At 41.1% G+C, this 25,832-nt stretch overlaps 1 protein-coding gene and 1 long non-coding RNA gene across 6 annotated transcripts in view; one reads left to right on the forward strand and one right to left on the reverse strand.

Annotated features, from left to right (window-relative positions):
- ERC2 (ELKS/RAB6-interacting/CAST family member 2) overlaps positions 1-7,788 on the forward strand; it is a 1,295,684-nt gene extending 1,287,896 nt beyond the window's left edge. For all 5 annotated transcript variants that reach the window (XM_073574140.1, XM_073574143.1, XM_073574142.1 and 2 more), the window contains one exon: positions 786-7,788. The gene's annotated coding sequence lies outside the window, so the exon portion shown is untranslated. The remainder of the gene's footprint in view (positions 1-785) is intronic.
- Positions 1-25,832, reverse strand: part of LOC141088207 (uncharacterized) — a 37,881-nt gene that overhangs the window by 1,624 nt on the left and 10,425 nt on the right. The window lies entirely within an intron of this gene.

The following is a 25,832-nucleotide window of genomic DNA, read 5'->3' on the forward strand; positions in this document are numbered from 1 at the left end:
CTATGCATAAAAACTAGTACAGTAATGTTAAACAATAAAATTCATAACTTGTACAGGATGAGAGAGGACTCTGTTCGTGAGGGTTCACAATCTACAAGGGATAGGTGAGGGTACAATAGGCAAGGGGAGAGCTGGTCGTGCAGCGATTTGGTGGATCGGTGGTTACTGAAGGTTGTAGACTTGCAGAAGAGATAGGTATTCAGGTTCTTTTTGAAGGTTTCCATTGTAGGTGAGAGTCTGATATGTTGGAGTAGAGCATTCCAGAGTAGGGGGGATGCGCGGAAGAAATCTTGTATGCGATTGTAGGAAGAGGAGCTAAGAGGGGAGTAGAGAAGGAGATCTTGTGAGGATCGGAGGTTGCATGCAGGTAAGTACCGGGAGACGAGGTCACAGATGTATGGAGGAGACGGGTTGTGGATGGCTTTGAATGGACACAACAGCAATGTGTGTAAAAAGGTCTGGCTAACATCTTTAGCCAAGCCATTCCTCTTCTCTGTTACTTACCATGCACAGTCATAGAAAGGGGGTAATTTAATTATTGAAATGAGCCAGTTATCCATCCCTCTTCATACCTAGTACCAATGACATGCCAAAACAAGAAGTGCCGACCCAAGTTTGGAAAAAGTCAAAAGTGGAGCATTTGGTACCCAAGACCACACTGAAATCTTTATATCGGTGAACCTTTAATAATTGAAGTATATTAGTTAGTTGTAAAACTTATTTTAAAAGGAAAAAATAATTTATAAAAATGAATTTTAAAGCATGTTCTTCTCTTCTTCCTCTAGTTAAGATACGGCAAGATTCAGCAGAGAAGTGGAAACCGTCACGAATTGATCAATGTGGATCTTCATCTTCTTGATGGAACGCCGCAGAATTCCGGCATCTGTGACTAATATGTGACTGTTGTGCTCAGAAGTACAGAAAATCACTTTGTGAAGCAGGGTGTATTGTGTGTGTAGCACATGATCCGGACCCACAGGAAGTTCCAAACAATTAGAGAGTAATTCCTATTGGCGATGTTCGCTCTTCAAAATGGTCACTCGTTCTGCCTGTAATCTAAACTGCCATCTCTAAAAATGCTTGATTATAACAATGGTGTCAAAAATAGGTATTGTTTAATGATGTCATAAGAAAATTAATGGTGCATCCTTCTTCCAAAGATTAAAAAAAAAAAAAAATCCTCTCCTCTCTGTACAGTTGATAACAACGGGTTTGAGATTTCTGAGATCAAATGCCTTTTTTTATGTTATGCAAAAATGGCCTGAGTCGTTGGTTGTATCTGATTTCCCCAAGCCTTAAAACAGATGGCCGACCCCTGCCAAGGTTTCATAACAAAGTTCCCGACACGCTCTGGGCCAGGTTGGACAATTAAATCAATATATAGGCAATATTAACCCCTTGCTGCCAGTATTCTGCACCCTCTGCAAATGGTTTTTTTTCGCAGTGGATTTGGGCAGCCAAGAGGTTAAAAGGGATATGAAATAATAAAAAAGTGGCATGTTTCTCTGACAATGCATGGGATATCTGAACTAGAGAAATGCTTAAAACATATGCCAAGGTTGGTGGTCAGCAGTGTGGGTAAACTGTAGCGGAGAAGACAAATGTTTTCCCTGCTCTGTAGAATTCAGAAGTTACGACATTACGAATTGTCACCCATGAGGACAGTCTAATGGTGATGTTTTAAGACGTAATATCCATTGAATTTTTTATTTATCCAAAAAAAAAAATTAAAGTTTGTATCTGTGTTTTGCATGTTAAATTGAACTTGCAAAATGGGACCCAAAAATCTTTACATGCAAAACAGATTTCCTTATTATACATGTGTCAGACGTGTGTGCGTTTTATAAGATATGTATGTCCTTTAGATATGAAGATAGCCTAATTTCGGAATCAACTTAAAAACTCTTCTTTTGGCCCAATTTGTGTTGAGATATACAATTATATGCTGTAATTGTTAGCTAAAACATATAGTAATTGGATTTACCATAAATATTTTCAGATATAACATTTATAAAATATATTTGATGTGTTATAGATGTGTGAACGATGAAAGTCTGACGATTGGGACGTTTCTCGGGTTCCGAGACCAGAAATGCTCTTTTCCCTGTTCCTAAAAGTTCCCATATACATTAGGCTGAAGGTGTCGATTTCAGCAGGTTGAAAATAATGTGAGGAAGGGAAAAAAAAAGGAAAAATCATCAGCTTACCAAAGAAGGAGGAATGCCAGATAGGGCATGGGGTATGGAAAGCTCCAGGCCGGTTGCTGGGTTGAATTTGCAGGAGAAAAAAGGTGTTCATTCAGCAGCTGCTATATCAAATAAAAAAATCTTAAAGTTTCATATTTATTTGGATTAGTCATGATTAAGATTTAAGAGTGTTTTGCTCGAAACGCGTAGACCAGACGTCTGGATGACTATTTCCATGATTTTATTTTTTCCCAGTTTTTAATGTTAATCCAAAAAAATGGAAAGAAATGAGAAGTTTGTGGATGATTTCCTCGCTTGCTGATCAATGATGAGACGTATATCCCAGATTGTCAAAAAAATAGTGGTTTATTCTACATATTTCAAAGTACCAAAGACTTCATCAGTACAAGACCACTAGTCTTCATCAGTAGATACTAGTGATCTTTCCTGATGAAGAAGTCTTTTGTACTTTGAAACACACAGCATAAACCACTATCCATTTGACAATCTGGGATATACGTCTCATCATTTATCATCAAGTACGGAAATCATCCACAAACCTCTCCTTTCTTTACTGGATATCGTTTGGTCATTTATTGATCTGTGGATCTGCTGTAGATGATGTGCTTTAATACATGCTTTAAAGATACTCATAAAAGGCAAGTGTAATTTTGAATTTATCGCCTGACATACACCTCGGATAAGACCCTACCTATGTTGCGCTGATCTCTCCCACACCCTTTTTCTCCTCCAGCAAATCAACCTACCATCAAATTTGACTCTACCCCGACAGATTATGAAGGATCTGGAAGCAGCCCTCTCCTAAAGAGCACAGGAGCGGTTAGCATTCTTGTATGGGAGAGAGTCAGGAGAGATAGCGCACTTCTCTGGGCTGCTACCCTATCCTCCACGCGCTATAACACTTTAGTCTGTTTCTTCAGCAATCCATCTGATGAAGGTCTAAGTTATTAACTGAAATGTCACGTTTTGGTGGATTGCATTTTCGAAATAAATCGCGATTTCCACATGCATCAGACAAGTGCCAGATTCTTCATGGAACAAGCTGCCCCGAGAGGTGGCAAGTTCTTCTTCAATGGAAGCCTTCATAAAGAAGGTGGACAGACATCTGTCCAGGATGATTTAGTGACTCCTGTATTGAGCAGTGGGTTGGACCAGATGACCCAGGAGATCCTTTCCAACTGTAACATTCTATGACTCTTGGACTAATTTCTGCATTGTGCATGTGGTGGTACCCCATCTGAGCTCTGTTCTCCACAGAGAGACGTATATCACTATCTACAGGAAAGATGGCAAAGTGATCATTCAGCTGAAGGCTAAGAGTAGAATTGGTGCAAATCAATGTACATGACCCAGTCCATTGGCTACAAATATCTCTGGCCACTGGACCCGAGGCGTGAGAACCACTTTTTACATGTTGACATCCACTGCTCTGCTTTTGATTAGTTGTACAATAATCATTGTGGCATAACGCACATGTGAAGTTGTACCAGGCCAGCAGATTAAAAGAAGTTGTGGATGTCATCAGGTAAGAGCCAGGTCTCTTGATTCTCATCCTCTACAGCCATAAATTACTGTCATGGCCAAAGGACCAGGTCATGCAAATTGATTCACCCCAATCCAAGACAAAAGTTATCTAACGTATATAGAAGCCTAAACTTTTTCCATTTATCCCATGAGATCAAACAGGGAGTCACCCCAACTTGAAATCCCACACTTAAAAGATGTTTATTGAAACGTAATGAATATGAATTTCAAGAAAACCTTTTCCAACCTGAATACATTTTTACACAAGGAATATAACTGATCTCTAAACAAGTTAATCAAAGTGTAAGGCACAAAATTAACATGGCCTATCTAAGGACTTTTCTTCCATTATGACCATGATCTCCCAAAAAAGTATTTTGAAAAGATATTACAGTATCATCAATGAGCTGTATCAATTCAACCTAAAAAGTAAGTGGAATCAAAGAGATTAAAAGTGTTAAAAGTAAAAAAAAGTTGTTTGCGTCCAATTTTCAGTTCAATGGTAAAGTTCATTAGTTTGGTGGTTTGCATGGTGATGTATACAAAGACATTCCTTGTACAGAAAGAAATAGATAATATATAGTTATAAGAAAGGGTTGCCTTATGTCCAGTCATTCTGTCTGTACAGTACAGTACATACAGTGATGGGCGTTCTCGATGACTGTTGTCTTTGGGTACGTTTTTTTTGTTCATATCTATTAATCAGTAAATAAATGCTAGTATTTATTTTGACCAGAGTCTACACCCTTTTGCTGTGATATTGCCATCCTATATTAGGGACAAAGCAGACCTGTTGGTCAAATTGGAAGATGATGCTGGATTAGAAGAACCTTCTGGAATCTATTGATTTGGAGTCTCTATACACTAGCATTTCCCATGAAGCAGAGATTAAGGCAGTTGAGCACTTAATCAAATCCAGGGTAATTTACTTTAGACCACATAACTCCTTTGTCATCAAACTACTCTGATTTATACTCACATATAATTATTTTTGTTCTATGTCAAGTACCTCCACCAGCTGAGTGGGACCGCGATGGGGAGTTTTTGCACCCCATCGTACGCTAACCTCCCCCTGGTGGGAGTAATCCATTGTTTTTAAAGATATGGTATGGAGAGCATCAAAAATACTTTTTGGAGGAGATTCATAGATGACATATTTGTCCTATGATCAGGGTCCCACAGAGGAATTGCTATTCTTTGTTGGTAGTTAAAGGATAGAAATTCATTTGCTCTTTCTGCCTACTGAGCCTCCTCTGAATACACCCCTTTAAGAGCAATATTGGTTACTTGTATTTATGACTTGTTATCGAATTATTATGGAATTTACTAATAAATTGTGTTACTAGGGTTGCTCTATTTTTTCTTGGATCCCGTTTGGTATTTCCTTGTCAGCTCTTTTTTCATATTTACCAATGACCATGTCGAATGACCCATGACCACGATATAGAAAAAAAATATATCTAATATTGAAGTTGATCGGAGATAAATACACATTTTAACAGCTAACATTCTAGATATACAGGATTTAATCTGGTCCACAGGGTTTTCTATATACTTTCTATGCACAAGATAAGTCTGGAGTTCACAGTCCTCAGGTATCTGAAATGAGCATTCAAAGAACTGAAGAAATTCTGTCAAAGGATTTAAAACTTTTAAATGTGTATATGTAAATGGTATAAAATGTTCTCCCATCAGTCTAGTAGATCAACATGGATTTTAGCTACAATAAAACCATATCATAAAAAATCTTATTCTGCTATGTAGATGAAAAAAAATCCAACATGTCATAACATTATCTCTAATTTATAAAAGAATATACATTTATCTTTTAAAAAAAATGCCTCATGGGAGGTAGATTTTTTTTTTTTCTTTAAACATACCTATCCGAAAATCAGCTGATCGTTCCACCAATGATCAAGCTGTATTGGCTGAGAAAGCTCTAGCTGTGTATACATATGCAAGATTACATGCCAACCAGGTTCGGACTGGCCAACAAGGGAACAGGTAGTTTCCCCGGTAGGCCCCTCTGCAGGAGTAGGCTGCCTTATATGAACAGTGTTGGCACAATATACTTGATTCACCATGTATAGACAATGGTGACATCTCAATCATTTATCAAACTACCCAGTTTATTATATAGGAGCTAAATTGGAAATGCGGGTGATATAATATTTGCATATAGCTGAACAGTGGGCTGTCACTGATGGGTCCTTGGGACCCCAGTCCGACATGATGCAAACTTCTTCCAAGACCAGCTGGCCATGTCTTTCAAAAAAGAATCCACTCTCTAAGATCTTCTCCCTATTTTGGGCTAAAAGGGGTCATAAGTATAGATGAGTTGACATCGTTGGCTCCCTCCTTATTTGGCAAGGTATAGCGCTTACCGAAGAAACTGCATCGGGTACCTGGAGCGCTCCCGATGATCAGTTGTTCGGCGCTATTGTGACAGTCACAACACAAAGGCTCTCCATGCATGCAGCTGAACAGCTGATCATTGGGAGTGCTCCAGGTATCCGGGTTCCCGATGCAGCTTCTTCAGTAAGCACTATACCTTGCCGAATAAGGAGGGAGCCGACGATGTTCGCTCATCTCTAGTCATAAGTGGGGATCCCTTGTTATGAAGTTAATTTGCTGTCCCTGTCGCAACTAGACATGGCTCGGTGAGCACATTATATTTTGCCAACATGCTTTTATCTTTAGTCCTCGTGAACAGAAACAAAAAAGTCCTAAGGAACCCTATCATTTTTGATAATCCTGCATTGATTATCATTAGGTTCTAGTGTGGAGATTATTTCCTTTATTTTTAATTCTTTTTTTTTTCCCCGCGCTCGGAAATTGTTTAGGACAACAGTATTTAATTTCTGAAACTCGCATTACTTTATATATTTTTAATTTAATTATATATATTTATATATTGCAAAAAAAAATGAAATACCGTAATCAATCCTAACCGAAGAATATAAAAGTATTTAAGCGAAATATGTTTTTTTCTGTTATTGTGTCCTATGACAAAAAGTATCAAATTATATGACTTTATATTATATCACATGACAAGCATTGCACTTTCATTCAGACAACAATTACTTTGACCAATTTGTTGTCCCTGAGGTGGGATGGTCGATTCGACCACTTACGATCAGGTTCTTGCGTTAAAACTACAATTGAAATACTTGAACTAGATGAGATGTTTGACTTACTCTAGGTAGGTCACAGAGATGAACATGTACAGTCAATTAATTATCATTTAGGTCTACGTATGTGCCAATTTTCACTATCGTACAATTTTAGGGCATTTTTTTTTTCTTCTGACGATTAATGGTGCACGACTAACAATTTGACATTTCCCATCAGAGATCATTGTACGTATTTTCTGATAATGCTGAATGATCTTCTATAATATAGTTGCTAAATCTTGAGGCTTATAATAAACACTGTGAAATAGGGATATTCATTTTTTTTTTGTTATTTTGCCAGCTGTCGTGTACGTTGTTTTTGTTTCTTTTGGAGGGGGGGACTTTTTGATGACATTGGAACTGTTACATTTCTAAAATGTGATCAAATGGCGCAGAACTGAAGAGATTTTATGTATTAAAAATAGAAAAAAAAGCGCTTATTAATTTAAAAAATATAAAAACTTAGGAACGCTATTGGTCTGTAAAAAAGTTGAAAATTCCTGATTTATCTGATTTTTTTTTTCCCCCACGTGGGTTGATGTTTGGATGTTTTCCTGATGCACCATTGAGTATGTTTCCTCTTCCCTGTCCCTTAAAATGTCCACCCATGTTTGATAGTGCTTCTCGTTCTCTCTATTAAAGTGGCATGTTCTGGATCGTAATATTGACATGTGAATATGGAAATCGATATGAAAAAAAAAAAATTAAAATAAATTAAATTTTCAACTGGCACGAAAAACAAATTGACTGTAATTTACTGTTTATTGCGTGTAGTTGCAGATGTGGATATGGACCATTCCATCCATTTGTGTGTAAAAGATAACCTTGTGTCAGCCTGTTTATACAATATTTATTCAATAAATGTTGATTTCTTATGGAACATTTTTATTTGCGTTTGTGGTCGTTATTTTAAATCTTTGAGCCAAGTGAAATATATACCCGTAGATCTGATTCACTTTACCGGCAATACGGAAAATATTCCAGAATATTCCACTTGCTGTATAAGAACGTTCTAGAACGACTTGCTGTCAGATACTTGTCGAAGCAATCTAAAGGATCTCAAGAATGTACCAAACAGGCACTAATCTGTACCAATACAACAGCAATCTAGACTGGAATGTTAACAATAGATTATCACGCGGGTAACTCTATGGCCCATGGAAAAGACTCGTAGAAAAGGGAGTATTTGTCCTTTAGGGATGATCACTATGATTAATGAAAAAAGATGTCCTTGTGTCTAACGCATGTACTAATTACATAAGCTGTAAACACCTTGATATTTAACCATCACAATTACTGAAATTGTTCTGCTCGTTACTGCAGTTTGCGTAGGGTGCTCGGATATGCACCGAGTATCGCGGGTGCTCGAGTGACACATTCGAGTCCCCGCGTCCTCATGTTTCATGGCTGTTAGACAGCTGCAGAACATGTGGGGATTGCCCGTGTTTGTCAGGTGAATCCTCGCATGTTGTGGCTGTCTAACAGCCATGAAACATGTGGCCGCGGGGACACGAACGTGTCACTCAAGCACCCGCCATACTCAGCAAACTTTAGTAGTGAACACTTGTGCTGATCACTAGTTGTAAGAGATGAGAAAAAAAACTCAACAGCGATACTTCTGTCCTTGGCTGCATCTGGTATTGCCATCTCAGGTCACCTCCCTTTCACTCGAATAGGACTGAGCTGCAATACCATTCGCATCCATAAGGGTGGAGCTGTTTTTGAAAAAAAAGTTCTTTTTTTTCTTTTAATTTTTCACTTTATTTTTTAGTTTTTACTAGGGACTAATACATTAGCATTGCAATATGTAGTAAACATCGTAATCACTTATGAAGCCCAGTCATTGGTTCAACCCAGCGTCAAGATCGAGGAGAGCCGATGGATGCCATTTAACCAATGCCCCACCAAGAATAAAAAAACAAAAATGGATATCTCACCATGTGTTAAAACTTTTAAACCTTTAAATATGGCATCCGTACTTTTCCACTGTACAGTATTGCAAAATTTGAGTTACAAGTATAAGAACACTACTTTATACTGTATATTTTTGAGTGATTTAAAGGGGGTTGTTCACTGCTGGACAACTATTCCCAAATAGCCGTTTACCTTTCTGCCCTCCCATCACCACACTTTGTCTTCTAGCAGTCACGTACCATAAACAATTTGATTGATTTTACTTGCTTAAATGGCGCCATTAATTTCTGCAGCGCTTTATAGACATGATCATCGCTGTCCACATTGGGGAAACAATCTATATTCCCCATCAGGATGTCTTTGGAATGTGGGAGGAAACCAGAGAACCCGGAGGAAACCCACGCAAACACAGGGGGTACCTACAAACTCCTTGCAGATGTTGCCCTTGGTGGGATTTGAAACCAAGATGCTGCAAAGCAGCTGTGTTACCCACTGAGTCACCCAGTTTCACAAGTCCATAGATTGGTGGCTGATCTGGAGGTGTAGTGAAGGCTGCAGCTACTGACTGGCTGCAGAAGTCACATGATAGTCTGGAAGAACGGTAATTATTCAATAATTTTTTTTTATGCTGCCCAGTGAAGCTGTTAAGAAGAAGTTTTCCAGCAGTGGAAACACCTTTAAATTAAAATGAGTTGTATAAATGTCTCAAGAAATTATTATATAGCAACTAAAACAGCACTAGACAGAAACAGGCAAAGTTAAACACAAAAAAAGTATCGTGGAAAAGTTGTCCAAGGGGTGCAATAACCAAAGGGCTTAGAAAAAGGCGAGGACCCACCAGCTATGTCTATGTTTACATTCATGAAGAAAAATACAGTATAGAGGTAAAACTGGAGGCTTCCAGATACCAATGTGTATAATATGTATTGGGCTGCAACTAACATGTGTTCTGTTTAAAGGGATTGTCTGACCTTAGAGGGACTGCAGACTTTTACTTTATGAGACTGCAGACTTGTGAATCCACACAGCACTCACACTGTGAGGATTCTCTGGTGCTGGGAGTGGGCAGTCATATCACCGCATGTATTATTAGTATTTATTATATAGCCATTCATTTCATGGTGCTTTACATTTGAAAAGGGGTATACATAATAAAGAACAAGTACAATAATCTTGAACAATACAAAGTCACTGACTGGTACAAGAAGAGTGAGAACCCTGCCTGTGAGGGCTCACAGTCTGAAAGGGATGGGTGAGGATACAATAGGTTAGAGTAGAGCTGGTCGAACCAGTGTTAGTGCAGGTTCTAGGCTTGTTGGAAGAGATGGGTTTTCAGGTTCCTTTTGAAGGTTTCCACGATAGGTGAGATTCTGGTGTGTTGGGGGAAGAGAGTTCCAGAGTAGGGGGGATGCGTGGGAGAAATCTTGTATGCGATTGTAGAAAGAGGAGATAAGAGGGGACTAGAGAAGAAGGATCTTGTGAGGATCGGGGGTTGCGTGCAGGAAAGTACCGGGAGACGAGGTCACAGATGTATGGAGAAGACCAGTTGTGGATGGCTTTGTATGTCATAGGCAGGGCTTTGAACTAGAGTCTCTGGGTAATGGGGAGCTAGTGAAGGAATTGACAGAGAGGAGAGGCTGAGGAACAGCAGGAGGCAGCGAGCTTAAGGAGCTGAGGAGAGTGAGCAGCCATTGACTTTGATGGATAGATCTGTTGGTGGGGTTGAGTGAGATGGGAAAAGATGATTAAATCTGTTTTATCCATGTTAAGTTTTAGAAATCTATCAGAGAAGATGAAATAGCAGCCAAACATTTTAGGATTTTGGTTAGTAAGGAGGTGATATTGGGTCCAGAGAAGTAGATCTGTTTGTAATCGGCATAGATATGAAACTGAAAGTCATGAGACCATCAGCTGTCTCAAGCCAAAATGTTTAGATTCAGAAGAGCGGGGCTCCCAGAACTGCATCTTGGGGGACACTGACAGATAGGGGGCAAGATGAGGAGGTGGTGTGTGAGTGGGTGATGCTGAATGTCTGGTCTGTTAGATATGAAGAGATACAAGATAGGGCCAAGTCTGTGATGCCAAGAGATGATAGAATCTATAGTAAGAGGGAATGGTCCACTGTGTCGAAGGTAGAGGACAGGACCAGAAGGAGGAGGACCTGACAGTTTGTAGATCATTGCTGACTTTAGTCAGGGCAGTTTCAGTGGAATAACGCCGTCGGAAGCCAGATTGTAAGAGGTCAAAGAGGGAACAGGAGGAGAGAAGGGTGGACAGTTCAAAATGGATGTGTTGTTACAGTAGTTTTGAGGCATAGGGGAGTAGTGATATGAGATGATAGCTAGACAAAGAGGATGGGTTAAGGGAGGCATGTATGAAACAAGAAGGGAAGACACCAGTTAGTGATAAGTTGGAGAGATGGATTAGCATTGGGATAAAGACTGGTGAGGTTTGGGATGAGGTGGAACGGTCAACTACACAGGTGGTGAGATGTGATCTGGAGAGTATAAAGAAAAGTTGATCTTATGTAATGGCAGAGAAGCTTGTTTTGGAGGAGGAGGGCTGAGTAGTAATGAGGAGGGGCTGTGGAGACTGTAATCCAAAGCTTTGTCCGATGCTATCAATCTTCTGCTTGAAGAATGAGGCAAAGTCTTCAGCTGAGATGAGAAGAGAAAAAGGAGGTGCAGGGGGATGGAGGAAAGAATTTAAAGTGTTGAAAATCTCTCTAGGAGTTGTGAGATAAGGAGGATACGAGTGATAAGAAGTAGGTTTATTTTGCTGCGGTGAGTGTGAACTTGAAAGCAGTGGAATGTGTGAATGTGATGAAGTGCTCGGTCGAATGGGATCTTTTCCATCTCCACTCACCAACCCTGGAGTCCCACTTTGGTCAGGCTGGTGTGCCTCGGTTGCTTGTTGATTGTGCAAGCTTGTGTGTGTGTGTGTGTGTGTAGGGGGGCAACCAATTTGAGAGCTGCAGCTGTTGTGGTGCTTTACAAAGCAGCAGCATCTGAATTGTGTAAAGAACTTATCTCTGCAAGAGGGAGGAGAGATTCAGTGAGTGTAAATCAAGGTGTTTGAGATTTCTGTGAGTGTGTGCATGTGTGGAGTAGGGATTGTTGGCCGAGGAGAGGGAAGAGAATGGAAGTAGGTTGTGATCTTAAGATGAGGTCAAGTATGTGGCCCTCCTTGCAAGTGGCTGCGGAAGACCATTGAGCGAGGCCTAAGGAGGAAGAGAGATAGAAGCTTAGAGACAGCTGAGTGGGATGTGTAAGTGAAGATGTTGAAGTCATCCATGAGGATAATGGGGATTTCAGCAGAAAGGAAATTAAGTAACCAGGTGAAGTGGTCGAAGACTATGATGGCTTGCCCAGGGGGCGATAAATGATAGTCAGTTGGAGGTTGAGAAGAGGAGTATATGCGCACAAAGTGCACCTCAAAAGAAAGGAGGGTAACAGATGGTGGCAGTGGAATTTAGGTGAATAAGCAGTTATCTGACAGGAGAAAACCAACTCCTCCACCGTGCTTGCTACTGGGGATGTCGGTGTGGGAAAGGTGGAATCCACCATAAAAAAGTGCAGCTGGAGAGGCTCTATCGAAGGGGTGAGCCAGGTTTCAGTGATGCCAAGGAAAGAAAGTTTGTTTGTAATGAAAAGATCACGTTTGTATGAAAGTTTGCGGCAGACAGAGCGACTGTTCCATAGAGCTTCTATTAGAGGGACTGGGGAAGCAGGGGCTGCTCGAATGGGTATAAGGTTAGAAAGGTTGTGGAAATTTGTGATAGACTATGGATGAGTCGTTGAAGTGAATGTGGGGATGTGATGAGGAACACCATGCTTTGGAGAGATATCGCCGGCAGTAAGGATAAGCAGAGAAAGTGTTAGTAGGTGAAAGCAAGAAAGAGAATGAGGTGGCTGTCTGTGTTCGGAGACAGGATTTTATGTTGAGGAACAGCTCTGAGGAAGAGGTGAGATGGATGGAGGGAGCGATGACCAGTTCATTAATTGGTGTAGGGATTAGGGGGTTAGTAGAAAGTGAAGGATTACAGGGGTGAGTGAAAACAAAAAGAAACATTGTTTTCATGTGATGATGTATCCAGTTACCTTCAGTTCCCATCTGGTTCAATGTTGGTCTAATTCATTGCAATACACTTAAGTGCTACGCTTAGGTGATGCACAGCAAAATAACATCTTTGCAAACAGTTTGCTCACAATATATTTTCTTACAAATGCATTCAGGTGTGAAACAGAGGGAAGAGGCCTGTAGTCAGCTTTATCAGATAACTAGAACGGAGCCAGATGCAGGATATATCACCCAGGCAGAGTAAACAACTCATCGTAAAGAAAAAAGTGGAAATGGGTCACGTGCCTGCCTATTCCAGGCACTGAACAATCCTCACAGCATGCAGTGACCGCGATGTGAGGATTCACACATCTGCAGTCAAGTCTATTTGACTGCAGACTGGAACACTAAGGTTGGACAACCCCTGGTCTTCTCAACCTCTAATACAGCATTTTTCATGATTTCATGGAGCTATAATCAATGACGTCCGTGTCAGTTTTTTATCTGAGCCTCACCAACACAAATGTGGAGAACATGGGCTTCATGCCAGAATTAAAAATATTACTCATCTCATTCCTTATTAATCTCATAAACCCAATATATTATTAAAACAGGTACAAAATAAATCAATTGTTACCAAACGCAAGTTTGATGCAGCCAAGGAAAACTGACTTCTCAGCAAGTAATGGCCACCTTAAGGGCTCATGCAGATAACCGTAAAAAAAAAAAAATAAAATAATAAGACAAATGCTATCCATCGTTTTGATGAATAGCACTCATCCCCATGTTATTTTATGGGGCGGTGCATGTCTTAGTTTTGCCTGCCAGAGGGGAAAAAAATAAAAAAAATAAAATTTCCAGCAAGCATGGGCTGCATTCAATTATTGGATTCCACTTGGCGAATTTCAATTTCTTTTTTTTTTTTCTCCTCATCCAAGAAAATCAGATCACACTCTGATCAAACTCTGATTATGCTAATCACACCATGATCATACTCTGATCAACCAAAATCTCTTGTTTGACAGAAAAACAATTGCGTGACCCTAGGCTACAACAAACCAATAATCCGAAAACCATGATCATATTAACGTCCGGAAACAGATTTAGAACATGTTGGCGAAACCGTGGACAACTCCTTTAATGCATCAGAATGTCAATGCAATACAAGAAATCATGCAAAAAATACAAATTTACATAAAGTTTTTCCTGCTGTGCCTGTACGGTGAGGATTTATCTAAGGGATAAATGAGGCCTGACTTTGCAGTAATCAGAGTTGGAGAAGGATAAGTATGTGTCAGATGAACCAGCAGACATATGTGCAAGATGAATGAAACATTTAGGCTGGTTTCACATTTGCGTTTTTTTGCGCTGGAAAAAAATGCATATGTGCGCATGCGTTTTTTCCCCTATATTTAAAATGGGTGCGCATACCTGCGCACTGGTAAGTGCATGTATGCGATTTTCATGCGCTGCGTTTTTTTGGGGTGTGCGTTTGTATTTTCCAGACGCAGCATGTTGCATTTTTTGGCCCTGCAAAAAAGCGCATGCGCACATATGCGCACGTTTTGCGCTAAAAATGGCCATTATAGCCTATGGATGCGCATATGTGCGCACTAGCATGCTCATGTATGCGTTTTTTTGCACATGCGTTTTTTTTGGTTAACCATGGAATTTAGGGGTTTGGGTTAGAGTTAGGGTTAGTTAAGGGGGTTAAGGGTTAGGGTTAGGGTCAGGGTCAGGGTTAGGGTTGGGGTTTGGGTCAGGGTTAGGGTTAAGTATGGTTTGGTTAAGGGTTAGGGTCAGGGTTAGGGTCAGGGTTAGGGTTAAGTATGGTTTGGTTAAGGGTTAGGGTAAGGGTTAGGGTCAGGGTTAGGGTTAAGTATGGTTTTGTTAAGGGTTAGGGTCAGGGTTATGGTTAAGTATGGTTTGGTTAAGGGTTAGGGTAAGGGTTAGGGTCAGGGTTAGGGTTAAGTATGGTTTTGTTAAGGGTTAGGGTCAGGGTTAGGTTTAAGTATGGTTTGGTTAAGGGTTAGGGTCAGGGTTAGGGTTAGGGTTAGGGTCAGGGTTAGGGTTAGGGTCAGGGTTAAGGTTAAGTATGGTTTGGTTAAGGGTTAGGGTCAGGGTTAGGGTTAAGTATGGTTTGGTTAAGGGTCAGGGTTAGGGTTAAGTATGGTTTGGTTAAGGGTTAGGTTCAGGGTTAGGGTCAGGGTTAGGGTTAAGTATGGTTTGGTTAAGGGTTAGGGTTAGGGTTAGGGTCAGGGTTAGGGTCAAGTATGGTTTGGTTAAGGGTTAGGTTCAGGGTTAGGGTCAGGGTTAGGGTTAAGTATGGTTTGGTTAAGGGTTAGGGTTAGGGTTAGGGTCAGGGTTAGGGTTAGGGTTAGGGTCAGGGTCAGGGTTAGGGTTAGTAAAGTCATGGTTTGGGTTAGTGTGAGTGGCCACCTAATGTTGGAAAAAAACGCAAACGCGGTAAAAACGCACTAAAAACGCATACAAACGCTTAAAAACGCTGCGTTTTTTTCATGCATGCTCATAAAAATGCTTGAAAAAAACGCAGCAGTTGTATGCTTTTGTATGCGTTTTTTCAATGCGTTTTTTTGCGGGAAAAACGCGCTGCAAAAAAAAGCAAGTGTGAAACTAGCCTAAGGTCATCATTTGTGGGGGGCTTTTAAGTCCCTGTCTTTTTGTCTTGTGATTGGCTCTAAAAATGGAAACCCAATTCATGAAAATGGGGAAAGCGATTCAAGGATGCGGTGCAAAGTCAAAAAGCGGCTTTTCTCTGCCTTGAACCATTTTGCAACTCATTGCACCAAAAGTTTAGAAAAAAGAAATAATTTTTTCGACAAACTTTTAGCCGTACACAAAAACACACCAGGGAGGACTGGAGTTAAGCGGCACCAAATTTTGTGACTTTTTAAAAAGACACACATAACGAAATCAGGTGAAAACATTTGAAATTCCTAAACTTCTCCCACAAAGCAGACAAGCACATATAAAATAGACTAAAAAAAAAAGGGTGGAAAACACACAAGTATCTGTATTCAGTGCTTAATGTTCTTTGCTGACTTCCTAAAGGGAAGTCATCAGAAAAATAACCCGTTTAAAGGGAATCTGTCACGAGGTTTTTGTCACCTAATCAGAGAGCAACATAATGTAGGGGCAGAGACCCTGATTCCAACTATGTGTCACTGCTCTACCCTAACCTAGATTGAGGTTGGCTGACACAAACTAGGGTTTGAATACTAGAGACAGGATAGGACCATCCCGATTGGGGTCACCTTGTCGTGGTGGGATGGCTTTTAGGTTTTTTTTTTTAATCAAAATGGAGTTAACTAAGTTCCCCATGTTAATTTACATGTACCAATTTACCATTAACTTCATACAGGGCATATGCTTAGTTTGTTTTTACTTGGGTTTGGTCTGTGAAATGACCATAGTATGAATGTGACCTTACACATTGTATGTATATCAGATTATGATCCGGTTCATTTTATATTTTGTTGCTGTAGAGATTACAAAATCTCAGCACCAATTGAAAATATTATATATACACACACACACTAATATATATATTTTGTTAATAAAAAGTATTAATATTATTATATATCCAATTGGTGCTGGGACTGGACTTGGACTACCTGGCAGCGGGGTCTACTAGTCTTCTAGTGATTATTTACTGCTGATATATATATATATATATGTATCCGTGCTGGGATAATGTGTTATCTGAGCATGCTCGGGTGCTAATAAGAGTATCTTCAGCATGCTTGAACACTATGTTCTAGTCCCCGCGGCTGCATGTCTCGTGGCTGTTCGACAGGCGCAACACATGCAGGAGAATTGTCTAACACACAGGTATTCGAGCACGCCAAAGATACTTCAGCGATGAGCGAGAATACTCATGTGCTAACAAGGTTTATGAATAAAGAGGAAAACCTTTACTATACTACATACAGTATAATATATATGGTTGTGAATTTTCTTAACATTTTGAGCATTTCCAGAACTTTCCAAAAGGCGAGTTGTGACGGTATGATGACTACATGTCTGTTAATGGCTGTGTGAATCATTTTAGGTAATTTCTGAGATCGTGGTCATTGACGTATGGAACAAGATATGTTCTATCCTGCAGAGAACGTCTTCCCAACGCGCCCGATTTCCCGTACGCGTTCATCTCCTCGGCTTTGTGCAGCATAAATACAGTAGTGACTCCTGCTGCAGCATTCAGGCATGGCACATTCTCTGCTGCTACATGTAATGGAATAGTAGACGACGATGCGCAGGAACACATGGAACATCTACGCGGCCGGCATAGTCTTCTCTTACTCTCAGGGGTCGACACTAATTCTTAGAACAACAGGGAGGAGACCCAGGACAAGGACCAAGAGATTACATCCATCACTGATGGAAAGTTACAGCAAGGATCCGCAAGAAGCCACATATTTATTATTCAACCTGTTTTCTTATACATCTCCAACATATTCCACTGTACACGACTGTCATCACTTAAATCAGTCCCTGTCCCCGATGGGCTTCCAGCCTTTTAGCTGCACTACTTTTGATATATGACCCTCTAACATGATTATTAGGATACACGTGACGGGGCTGGTTCAGATTAGACATTAAAATGTGAATGGGGATGAGCTGCAATACCTGGCACAGCCTTAGATAAGAGGGGCGCTGTATCTTCGTAGTCATGTCAGAGCGCAATGGAAGTTGTTGAAGAGCAGCAGCTGGAGAACCACAGGTTGGGGAACCCAAAAATTGTAAGACAATGCAACCAATCAAATGCTTTCCTTCTATATTCATATTTACTAAAACCCAGACAACTCCTTTATATAAGAAAATTCTTAGACAACATATAAAAGTCTGCAAATTCAAATAACACTTCTACAAAGAAAAAGTTTTTATGGAAGAACCAGGTGGGAGAGCTACTGCAGACTTTTGTCCCAAGCTTGGACAACCCCCTTCAATAGCAGACGCCCTACTTTATTCCTGAATTAGTGATAGACCCCAGACTAGAACTCTTTCAAATTAATTTCACACCCCTGACCAGACCTCTAAAATAACTTAGGAGGTCTGGGGTTTGAATGTAGGTTTACCCGAAATGGGAGTGGAAAAATGGGAATGACCAAGTATAATAGATACCCCTTATATGATTACTTGGTCCTACACCCATATATTAATAACAGACCCCTAAATTAGTGTCTTAAATCCACACCTCAAACCATACTTCTAAATTACGGTAATATCAGACCCCAGGCCAGACCCAAGACTTCTAAATTAATGTAATGAGTCTAAATATTTACTCCAAATCAGACCTCTGTATTACTATCAAATTTCGGTCCAGAACCCTGTAATAAAATGAGATTCCCCAAACCAGATCCACAAACTAATTTCAGATCTCTGGCTCAAATCTGCACCAGATTTTTCAAGTATTCCTGCAGTATGTTTATTATCCTGCATCCTTGGTTCACAACCTGTACACGAAGCGTGGCCCCCTGTTTATGAGCCGAGTATTCCATCTGTATAGCTTCCTATGGATGGACGTTTCAATCGAGACCTTGTCCTGCTCTGCCCTTATTCACACTGACATAGTTCAACGCATGGTAAGGATTTAATACTGGAGACAGGTTTGGACCATCCTGATGGGTTCACCTTGTCATGGTGGTACCCCAAGTTATTTACATGTACTATTACAATTCACTTGCTGTAGGGTAGGTTCCACTTTTTTCTGTAGATGCTAAAGGGTCAAGATAAAGCCCCAATGAGTCACTTTTGACAGTATCAACACAGAGAGCTGTCAGATAAAACTTAATTTCATTACTGCAGTGTAACTTTACATACAAATTAATGAGAAGAGCATCATGACTCAAAAGCCCAAGTGTTAATATTGGATATTCAGCCATTACTTGTTCAGAATAATAACCCGTTTTGATGAAAATCTGCATAAACTACTCCCTCTTTGTAGTCAAGTGAAAATTAGTAAGTTTGACAACTGAGCAAAAATAGTGATTTAATAGGGCACATAAGCAACAAGAACCAGTACCATAAAGCCTCATGACCAGAAACTTTAGGGAGCCATATGCTATAAGTCAGGATCCTGCCAGCGCCGGCATGCACCCTCCGCTGAGCAGGGACTCACCCGCACTGTAGGGGGGCCCTGGGTCAGGTACAGTCGGAAAGCACAGATACACAGGACCTGTGGACGCTGAAGTTTAGCAAGCAGTCACGGGACCTACGGTCATGTGACTGCAAGGGGGCGGGGCTTAGCATTCCGCTTTCAGAGATGGCAGGACACTATATAGAAATATTCAGAGTCAGGCAAAAATGGAGGTCATACACAGAGATATCAGTAAAGTACCAGGGATGAGACAGAACGGATAGTCAGGGCCAAGCAGAAGTCAAAACCAAACAGACATAGAAGGTACCAAGCAGAATCCAAAGCAATATCCAGGGAACAGACCGAGTCGTACACAGAGAATCAAGCAACCAGAACACAGCACAGACACACTCAGGGGTCACCACACTATGCCAAGGGTGAAAGTATAACTGACGGGGATGGGAGCGTCCTGAGGCTATAAGAAGCCTCTCCCAGACCCAGGGAGAGGCCACAATCATAGCCCCAGGTGTGCAGGTAAGCCTGCACTGGGATCACAACCTTTAACCCCAGAAATGCCAGTCATCAGCACTGGTTCCAGACATTAACCCCACGTGTGCGAGTCAAACCCGCACTGAGATCATGACACTATACATCAGTTGAGTTTAGGCCAATTTGTTTCGCTCGAACAACCATGTAATATGAATGAAGGTATCAGGGCTGTCCCTCATAGATGTTGGAGGAACAGGATGTGCATGTTGAATTTTAATATGCCCGATCATTTTATTTTTAGGAAATATAAGCTGTCACCAGAAGAATTTATTATTGGGTTCACCAAGTTGAATCTCTCATTGATTAAGTATGTTTTAGTGTGCCTTGGAACTATAATGTGCAAATTGCCTCTAAAGGGGGAAGATGACAAACACTAGTGCCACCTTATACCTACCTTCCAATAGGTGGCGCTCTAGTCCTCTTCCTCTTTGAAGAGGCAATTTGCATATTCAATTTCCTAGAGAGGCATGCATGGCTTATATAAGCCTCCTTACCCTGAAATATCAAACATCACTCTCCACAAGGAGAAAGGTTACCCCTAAGAACCAACTGAACTATAAAGTCCCCTATTCACATTAAAATTAGCCAGACCCATTGATTTCACCAGGACTGATAACCAAGTAATATGAATGGTTGCCTCCAGACTCGACTCCAATAGATGATGTTGTGGGACAGAAGAATGGTGCATGATAAAATACAACATGGGATCCTTATATTCATACAAGAGATAAGGCACTGCCGAGCTGAGTGTGCATGTATGGGGTGGTTGTCTAGGTTAAGGTGCATGTAGATGGGCCACGAGTCAGAGAACGAGTGATTGTCAGGTGATCAGATCATGGGGACAGAATGCTCGTATTTTGTCGAGCTGTGTAAACAGGCTAGTAAATTAGTTCTGATTGACGTTGCATCAGTGCCCATTAATGGGTTATGATCACCCCTTTTATGGCATCTTAAAAGCCATAATCATGTTAGTCAACCTAAAAGATTTGTCGCCAATTCAAGCTACCAATGAAATCATCTGTATAGTATTCCGGGTGGTCATAAATCTGGATGACCATCAGACACGTCAAACCAAGTTAAGGTCCCTTCCAGGGGCGGATGTATCAATGGTGCATCCTGTGAAGTCGCACAGGGGCCCAAAAAGTAAGGGGCCTTTTTCCAACTTCAAAACTGGTGGAACTGTGTATTATGAAGAGCTAATGGACTGCAAAGGGCTCGTATACTGTTCTTGCACAAGGGGTCCTCTTCTGACAGTGACCCATAAGCAAGCTGGAATTGCCCAACAAATGAGCAAAATATTTGTTTGCCGGGTGATTGGTTCACTCATGCAAGCATTTAAATCAGCAGCATATCATACAGTCTAACAAGGGGTTTGCATCCAATAGCATATTAGTCTGTGCGCACAGAACGATCGTATAAATGATCGGCTACTTTAAAGTTGGTACAAATCAATTTTCAGGGGTCAGTCCACTGGCCGTGTGAGTAATTTGTGGCAACTTGATGGGAGACCTTAGAATCACCTCTCGAGACCCATTATTTGCAGTTCTTTTGATAAGCTGGCCTGACCTGATGTCATTGTTGCAGCATGACATGTATGGTCAGACGAGACTAATGTTTAACTCTTTGGATGCCATAATACATACCATGTTTGGAGGCCAAAAGGCACTGTATACCACTCCAATAACACCATAGACACAGTGAAGTTTGGAGGTGGGAACATCATGGTGTGGGGCTGGTTTTCAAGATATAGCACTGACAAACATCACATGATTGAAGGAAGGATGAGTGGACAAATGTACTGAGACATTCCTGAAAAATATATGTTGCCATCTACTGGGATGATGAAGATGAAACAAGGGTGGACATGTCAGCAAGACAATGATCCCAAACACGCAGCCAAGGAAACTATGAGTCGCTTTGGACTGCAAAGGGCCAATCTACTGTTCTTAAGGGCATGTCACACTAAGAGATATCGCTAGCAATATCGCTAGAACTAGTGACGTTATAGCGATATCGCTGTGTCTGATACTTACCTACGACCGGCTCCCCCGTTGGTTATCGCTGATCGCGCGAGAACGTCCAGGACTGTTTCTCATCGTCAGCTTCCTGCGGCGCTTCCTGCTGTGACGACGAGCGATGCGTGGAGCCGGGCGGGAGGATGCAGGATCGCCTGGTGTGACAGGTAAGTAGCGACCCCCGTCCCCAGCGATGTCACTGGCGAGATCTGCCTGTGTGGCAGCTCACTAGCGACCACTTAGTGATGTACCAGCAATCCTGACCGCGTCATATCGCTGGTCAGGATCGCTGGTACATCGCTAAGTGTGACAGTACCCTTAGACAAGGGCCTCTTCTGTCTGTGTCCGCCAGTGGTCCTTTTAGATGAGCCGATAAGCTGGAGTGATGCAAACATGCTGGCAATTGCCCAACAAACGACCAAAATATTTGTTTGCCGGGTGTTGGATCATTCATGACGGGGAAAAATAAAAACCCTCGACAGAACATCACACTGTCTATAAATGGAATTTACAACCAATGACACAATATTCTATGAGCACAGAAGGATAATATAAATCAGGTATGGGGAACCTTGGGCTGTTTACGGTCCTTGACGACCTTTTATCCAGCCCTTGGTCAGATTCCCAGGGACCGCAGTGCTTGGGCCGGCAACTGTATTTTGATGGTCGCGGAACCATTACATTTCTTCTTGCTCTGTGAGCATACGCACGCAGCACTTCCTACTGAACGCTGAGGGCGTGTAATGACAGATTACGTCTGGACACCAGTGCCAGCCCTAGGACGTACTTTGTGGGCGGAGGTAATGTGCAATTTGTACGGGCCCTGAAGGATGGTATAAATATCTAATTGGTCCTTCACAGGTAAAAAAAAAAAAACGACATTCCCCACCCCTGATATAAATGATTGTCGATCTTTAGGGTTGATGTGAATCAATTTTCAGGGCTCAGACCATCGGCCACTGGATGGGAGCCCTGAGCACCTCCAACCTCCCAATATATATGGTTCTTCTTTTGAGGAGCTGGCCTGATGCGAGGTCACTGTTGCGTCATGACATACATGTGGCATTGCGCCTGGCCGGCTAATCAAAAGAAGACCTGCGGATGCAGTCAGGTAGCAATCAGTTCTCAAGGCCTCCATCCATTAACAGCAGTGGTCATCAGCATCTAAATATACCTTTTGTGTCTTTAGTGAAGATAACGTATTGCAGCAGTAAAATCGCCTTGAATCCGAGGTGGTGGGATAATTACAATTCTGTGCTCACAGAAAATGATGATGTGCGCTGTGCGGTTTTTGGCTGCCTCGATTTGACCATGACGAAAAATTTGGAAAAGTTGCTAAAACATCATTTCCTTGATGTGAAACATCAGAATTTTATTAACAGTGACAAACGCCTGACACCACAACCATCTACAGATAGAGAACCGATGGAGAAATTGAAACTCTCCGAACGATTATCCCCTAATGGTGTCCTATTGTATTAACACTTTCCCTTCCAAGTTATCCATTACTAATTGTATTAAGACCCTACAAAGCGTATGTTAAAAAAAAAAAAGAAAATTGTGTGTTTGCCAAGACCGGCTCTTTATCTTACTTATGAAATGCCTGGATAAAATATAACTTTGGAAATGCGTACATCATAGCCTGAACTGTAAATATTTTAAAAAAAGCAATATGTGTGGACTGGGCACCAGAGTTTCATAATATGATTCAGGTCTGGAACAAAGACTGGAGGCTAAAGGCACTTCCATTGTTTTCTACTATTTTATTGGAACGTTATTAACTCCTTCCCGTCTGGGCACCACTGAAGAGCGAAGATTTACCAAGACTGATGTTTCATAGCTCCAAAGAAATACAGATAGGGAATTTAGATTTTGAGCCCCGAAGGGGAAAGCGTTGATACTGTACGTAAAGCGCTGTGGAAGTTAACCCCTTAAAGTCCAATGACGGATATATCTGACATTAGACGCCTTCCCCTGTTTGGTGTGGGCTCCAGTGATGATCTGATCAGCTGTTATGTGCCCCTAACAGCCGTGGGTGGAATCGCGATCCACCCATGGCTGTTAACATCTTAAGTGCCGCTGTCAAACTCTGAGAAAACAGCATTTAACATGCACGCGCAGGAAGCGTGTCATTAATCCCACCCATAGGCACCAGTGTCACATGACCATGGATCGCCAATGGATTGGCATGACAACCCGGGGTCTGCAAGAGACCCCTGTGGTTGTGAAAGCCGGACAGCTATGAGCGCCGTCCGGCAGCTGTCATTCAAAACAAGTGAGCATTTCTGCTATATTGAGAAGGGCTCCAGTCCTGCTCTATGCAGCACAAGCAATCGGATCCCATGGAGACTATTGAAGTAAAAAAAATAAATAATGATTAAAATATTTTTAAAAAATTTAAATATATAAAAAGTTCAAATCACCCCCCAATTCGCCCCATTCAAAATAAAACAGTTAAAAAAAATTATATATATTATTAGAGATTATATATATACACATACACACACACACACACACACACACACTTGGTATCACCGCATTCAGAATCGCCCGATCAAGATATAAAAAGAATTAATCCAATCTGTAAACGGCGTAATGAGAAAAAAAAATCAAAATGCCAGAATTATGGGGTTTTTTTTCACTGCGACAATGCAATAAAATGCAGTAATGGGCAATCAAAAGATCATATCTCCACCAAAATGGGATCAATAAAAACATCAGATCGGCATGCAAAAAATAAGCCCTTACCTGGCCCCAGATGCTGAAAAATGGCGTTTTTTTTTTTTTTTTTTTTTTACAAACTTTGGTTTTGTTTTTACCACTTAAAAAAAAACCCCAAAAACCTAGAAATGTATCCTAAGTCATATTACAAGACTCAATAAAGGGTTGATTGTGACTTGTAGGATCGCTACGACCAACAGGTGGGGCTATAGTGTTTAAGTCCTCTCTCTCTCTGAAGAGGCAATTTGCACACTAATTTTAACAGATTGCTGGATCTCTTCGAGTAACTTTATTCCACTCTCTTGACACTAGATAGTAGGCAGTCACTAAATAGCTAGTCACAAAATTGGGCAGACAAAATTCTTGGCTCTCAACTTAATATTTGGTTGCACACCCCTTTTGGAATAAATAAATGCAATCTATCGCTTCCTATAACCATCAACAAGCTTCTTACTGGAATTTTGGACCACTCTGCTTTTGTAAACTGCTCCAGTTATCTCATATTTGAAGGGTGCCTTCAAAGATCTCTCCACAGGTGTTCAATGGGATTTGGATCCAGACTCATTGCTCGCCACTTAACAACTCTCCAGTGTTTTGTTTCCATCCATTTTTCAATGCTTCCCAACAAACAAGCATGTGTCATGACTGTCACACAGCCGCGACACATGCAGCTGCGGAGCCGAACAGCTGATAAGCCGGAGCAATCCATGAAGTCGGGTTCCATCTGCAGCTTATTTGGTAGGCGCTATATCTTGCCCAATAAGCCCTGACCCGATCAAATTTGCTCATCTCTACTCATGGCCTCAGACTCAAACCCAGCTTTCTGACACTGAACACTACTTTGGTAATCTTCAAATTTCATGATGCATTTCATATAGTCCAGACAGCCAGTGACAAAGATACAACAAGAAAACACAAAATGACAGATTTGCAAAAATACTCTGCAATAAAAAATGGCAGTAATCAGCAAGTGCTGGATAACAAATGCAGGGTATTTAGTCGATACTTTTTTTGCGCAAAAAAATGTACACCAAGCTGCTCCACCACGTCAAGGTAACCCCTATTGAAGCAGTCCCTATCTAATGTATTAAAAACCTGAACATGTGAACAGTGTCTAATATGAACAGGATTCAGACAGGCCGCTCCCTAGTATGTGCTTGTGGTCTGAGACAGCTCTTATGTGCACATCACACAAGAGAGGGATGGGGTCTCCCAAACCATGCTAAGCAAGGAAAAAAAACGGATTAAAAACACACGTGACATGCACAAATGTGAACACGTCGATCAGACAATGCTCACACCACCCACTAACTGAGATACAACAAGAAAACACAAAATGACAGATTTGCAAAAATACTCTGCAATAAAAAATGGCAATAATCAGCAAGTGCTGGATAACAAATACAGGGTACTTAGTCGATATGATTTTCTGCGCAAAAAAATGTACACCAAGCTGCTCCACCATGTTAAGGTAACCCCTATTGAAGCAGTCCCTATCTAATGTATTTAAAACCTGGACATGTGAACAGTGTCTAATATGAACAGGATTCAGACAGGCCGCTCCCTAGTA

The sequence above is a fragment of the Dendrobates tinctorius genome, unplaced genomic scaffold (genome assembly GCF_039654945.1).
Source record: "Dendrobates tinctorius isolate UK_male_01 unplaced genomic scaffold, ASM3965494v1 ptg000038l, whole genome shotgun sequence".
NCBI lineage: Eukaryota > Metazoa > Chordata > Amphibia > Anura > Dendrobatidae > Dendrobates > Dendrobates tinctorius.